The sequence below is a fragment of the Neltuma alba genome, unplaced genomic scaffold (genome assembly GCF_004799145.2).
Source record: "Neltuma alba isolate B1F8T4 unplaced genomic scaffold, ASM479914v2 tig00007847_pilon, whole genome shotgun sequence".
Classification (NCBI taxonomy): Eukaryota; Viridiplantae; Streptophyta; class Magnoliopsida; order Fabales; family Fabaceae; genus Neltuma; species Neltuma alba.
The window spans coordinates 5,041-10,278 of NW_021634881.1; the positions used below are offsets into that span (position 1 = coordinate 5,041).

The 5,238-nt window shown below is 35.6% G+C and overlaps 1 long non-coding RNA gene across 1 annotated transcript; it reads left to right on the top strand.

The window, feature by feature from the left end:
- Nucleotides 1-252: 252 nt before the first annotated feature.
- LOC114753320 (uncharacterized) lies at nucleotides 253-2,118 on the top strand. The gene is made up of 3 exons (XR_003740985.1): nucleotides 253-337; nucleotides 1,357-1,423; nucleotides 1,850-2,118. It is a non-coding gene; the product is annotated as an uncharacterized LOC114753320 (long non-coding RNA).
- The last annotated feature ends 3,120 nt before the right edge of the window (nucleotides 2,119-5,238 follow it).

The window sequence follows — 5,238 nt, forward strand, 5'->3', positions numbered from 1 at the left end:
TAAGTTTTGTGGCCAGTCAATGTGCTACTATAGGATATTTAAATCTGCGTATTCCAATCATGTGGTAGTCATGAGTTCATGGCCATCTGAGTGGGAGACAACAAGCTTCGAATTGTTAACTCTCTAGGAAGTAGTTAATAGATTGAAAGAAAGGATAAAGTCATAGTCATAATTTTTTTTCCCTAATCTCAATTCTTGTAAGTTCTTGTTATTTAAGGCCTAATATGGATGAATATACTATGCAGCTGCAATTGCATGGCATGAGGAGAGAGAGAAGAAAGTGGGTTGGAGATAAGTCTCAACATCCACCAAGAATGGCTAAAGACCCAATTATTAGGTATACCCCCCCTATCGGAGGAACTGAATCTGTGAATCCTTATCGAATATTTGAGAATGTGGTGGTTCTCTTGGTTAGATATGTAAACCAGTGCTCCTTTGAATTCTATTTATTAACTGATGACAACTGCCGCACAACCATGAGAATGAAAATGAAACTGTTTCATTGTTAATGATTAATGTCATGCTCAAGTTAGGCCCTGGTATATTCACACAGAACGCCAGAATACAGAAAAGAGAAGCAAAAGATAGAAAGAACTTGAATTTGTATGGATCATTCTAAAATACCCTGCATCAGCTTTTACAGATATTCCCAAAACTAACAGCTGGCTTTTGAGAGGCCGGTCCTCTCTTTACTTTCTGGTGTTTGGTCCAAAAGTGCCTTGTAACTGGAACTCAGTTCTATCAAAAAGACATTCTCAACAACTCCCTAAGCATCCCCTTATCATGGCAGAGCAAATCTTACTTCTTGTCTCTTCCTTTCGTCTCTTGACTCTCTTCTCATCTCTTGGCTGTTGTTTCCAGTGCCAGTGGTTTTATCTCCACTCCACTTGGCCTTCCGCCTTTTTTTTGGTCTCTATTTTTTAGGGATGGCCTAATTGTATCACTGGGACCTAATCTCATCATCACAAAAAGGAAAAAAAAAAAAAGTTTTATCTAGGATTATGGGTTCTATAATCCGTAGTTATACAATATTTTTTTTTTAATCCACAGACAACTCCTATCTTTGGGTGTTAATCCTTCCCTGTCAGCAATGCATTCTGTAGCAGTGAAAATGTTTACATTGGTTACTTGGTGATTTTCTCTCTCTTTTCTCTTTAGAATACAAGTCTTTCTCCAGGTTTATTGAAACTTATTCCATGTATACTTAGCCAAATTCTCATCTACTACGAATTTGAAAAATGGCAGATGGATATAGTATTCCTTGTTACGGGGTTGTGCTAAAGTTATGCTTGTAATAATTACATAAAAAATTTCAATTATCGCTGCTCTAAACAATTTAAAATATCCTTGATGCAGTTGGTCGACGTCATATGAAGAGTTACTTTCTACTAATGAACCTTTTGCAGAGCCAATACCTTTGCCGGTAAGATTCTATCGTTTGCATGAACATACACAGCCATATGCCTATCAAAATCATAGAAGTAATACTTATAATTAATGCGGCGAAATTTTTCTAAGGATAAAACTTGCCTGCATTTTCTTAGATATTTGCTGCAAGTCCTTTAATAAAAACATAGTATTTCAACTTTGTTGCATCCTTGACTCCTTTAAAAAGGCGACATATGCGAGGATAGAAAGTCTGTACCCTTGAGAGAAGGGAAGGGACATTGAATGATGATTATAAAGTGATGCCCTCAAGGCATCTCCGCAGCTCACTAATCTATGCCATTGAAGATGGTTTTTTAGATTTCCCTATCATTATGTTGTACGAGTAGTTGAGGGAAACCTCAAAAACTTTCTGAATCTGTGCTCCGTGATGTTATTTTGATGTATTGGTCACTTGATGCAGGAGATGGTAGATTTCTTGGTTGATATTTGGCATGACGACGGGCTCTTTGACTAATTGTTCCAAGGTTGAAATAAATGTCGACTGAAGCAAGAACCCTGTAAAGCCTTAAAGCTCCATTCATTTGCCACTCACTGGTCATGATGGTTATAAGAGAGGGGATACTATTGAGGATCATTACTTTATCCTCCTAGTACATTTTTTTCTTTTTCGCAAGAAAACAGATGGAAAGTCCCTAGTTCTCGTTGATTTAAGAGAAAAACCAATTGATATGTTTTCATCACTGCACTTTTATAAGCCGTTTCTTACAAGGTTCTTGGATGGTGTGTTGTTTTTTTTTTTTTTAAATAACTCTGCCATACGATTACCTTTTACCTAGAATTATTTTATTACAAGTAATAAATAAAATATTTAACCATCTTTTGATTTCTTACTGTATATTTGACTTTTAATTGGTATTTTATGTGTGAATCGACGAAACGGATGCAAAAACCTGGTTTCCTCACACTCGAGAATAAGACAGAGGTGTGAGGGTAACTAAACGAATATCTATTAAGGGGGTGTTTGGAAACCATGATTTGAAGAATAGCTTCTGGAGAATAGATTTTTTGAAGAATAAATTTTGTGAAAAAGTAATTCTGAAAAGTGAGAGTGTTTGGATAGTTGTTACCAGAAGCATTTTTTACTTGTGTAAATTACTAAAAGGGCAAGTTAATATGACAATTATATAAGGATAGGTTTTATAATATATTTTGATTTGAAGGAATAAAATTGTTAACAAAATAATTTTTACCAACATAATTAATAATATATAAGATATTATATTAATTAATAATTAATATGCATATATATTTATAAATTATAAGATTAAATATGTTTATAGAAAAATAAATAATTTTTTTCTAATAGAAAAATATTAATTTTCTTTAAAGATTTTAAACATGAAATTCTATAACATTTTTTCACAACTAGTTTTTATAATAACATACTACCTCTCATCTTTAATATAATTAATTAATTATTACTAATGTGTAAAATATTTATAAAATATAAGATTAAATATTTTTGAAAAAGATGAATATTTTTTATAAACAGAAAAGAAATAAATAAAAAAAAGTACAATGTAACAAAACATACACCTCTTTCTGGTTAAAAAAAAAAAAAAAAAAGACATACCACCTCTCTAAACAGTGAAGGACCGGAAGATTGAAGCTTAAGGGGCATAGTGTCTAGTCCCAAAAAAAGATCCTCGTATCCGTATGACACTCTCTAATTTTTTGTGCAAAAGCATATTCAAATGCTTTTTCCAAAACCATGGTTTTGGGGTCAAAATCATGGTTTTAATTTTTTTTATGGGTTTGGGTTATTTTGGTTTGGGAGACACCCAAACACACCCTAAAAGTAGACAACCAAGTTGAAAAGATCTGATTATCCCAGTTGGTACTACAAAAAATTTGATGAACTAACTCATAATATCACATTAATATTTGTTGGTCATGTCAGAACTGTACAGGCCAGTTCGATCAGTTAGATTATAAGGGTGTTAAACAACCTTCAAAATCACTTTTCCGTAAAATAAGATAAATTCTTTTATATATTTATTTTGTAAACTGTAAAAATACTTTTGAAACTATAGTTTGGTTTCCATCCAAACACTCCCTGTGAGCTAGCAGTATGTCCGGTTCAAACTCTCCTAGAACTAGCAAGAAAGTGAACCAGCGAACACTATTCAAACCTTTTGGCCCCCAAAAAGAAAAGAATACTCTTCCAACCGTCTTGAGCTGGGGTTTTTTTTAATTTGTAATGATCCAAAATTATTTTTTGTTTTTTCGTTTTGGGCTATTTTTCTTTAGTGTTATATATTGATGATTCATTAATGGTTTGATTAATCGTAAAAGTTTTTGCAAGTTATTTGGATAATTAATCTGGCATATATTTAATTATTTTGGTTATTTGTAATGGATAATAATGCTTTTAATGCAATGCGAGAGTGACTGATGGACGTTTTTTCCCTTTCTGGAATAATTTTAAAAAATTGCTATGGAGGTTGACGGATGTCGAGAGCGAAGATTTCACAGAGGGAAGGAGTTGGTTTTTCTTTAGGAGGATGAGCGGAGATTTACTAGACTGACCGATGTCAGAGTTATTCATGGACATCTGACATCACCAGCAAGTTGATCGTTAAAGGCGTTGATGAATTGCTGTTGGTGGTTAGGTCGGAATCGCAGCTTCGGATGTGTAGTTTGGGCGTCAAGGGTTTTGATTGATTACGTCTCTAGCTTCATTCAAAGTAGATTTTTTTTTTTTTGGATTTCTCCTCCGGTATCCCAGGGCAATAGGCATCTTTCAGCCGTGACAGCAGTCCCAGACTAATCCGGATCGAAGGCTTGCAAGGAACCTTTCGGTCGGCGCCCTCTGACCCCTCAGGGTGGCTACATTCTCACGGTTCGAACTCAAGACCCGTGGTTAAGTTAGGATAAGCCCCAACCAGCTGACCTAACCCTCGGGGTTCATTCAAAGTAGATTTTTGTAATTCACAAATGATTGATATATTGCTACGTAACTGTTCATCATCGAAAGCTGAAAAAACTTGCATTTTTATTTTTACCTATACCTTAACTTCACACGTCATCAAATTTTGTCTCCGTTCAACAAGAATTCATAATTTTCTGTATTCCGAATAATATTCTGATATTAGGAGGGGGGCCACAGTCCTCCGTTCATATGTATTGAGCCTCGCTGCAATAGCCATCTGGATCTGTCCACGTACTCGTTGCTTCAACTGCAAGCAAGCACGCTCTCTCCCTCTGCATCCTATTATTTTTGGGAAGCCAAGTGTGGTCTCTCCGGGATGAAGAAGATGGGTTCTTTAGGATGATTCCACCTGTGTTCTGTGCTCTTGCTGACTATGGCATTCGTCTCGCCTTTTTGTCTTCGACAACCGACGATGATCTTCGCCAGGTGGGTATATGATTTCCCATCCGTTCAGGCGAAGAAGAAGCTCATTAGGGAGCTCAGTTTGTTCCCTCGCGGGGATATTAATATCATTCTCGCTGGTAATTCTTCTGCTGAGCCGAAGATTGTTGAGAAGCGGTTCAGTTTCCCCTATGTGGTGGATTTGGAATCTCGGGTCTCGCTTGAAGATTTGGGTCGGTCATCATGCTGGTTATTACAACATCGATCATTCTCACGCAGCAAGGTCGAATTTCCTCTCAAGTTTTTCTGGGCTAAACTCTTTCTTTTGAATTATTTGAACAAAATTGTTGGTTTATTATGGTTTACATTCCCCGATTCATTCCTATGTCTGAAAACACCTAGCTGTAAACCCTGAATTTTTTAAGCGTTTACTTTACAATGTTCACATAAGCCGAATATGACTCTATCAACGCCAA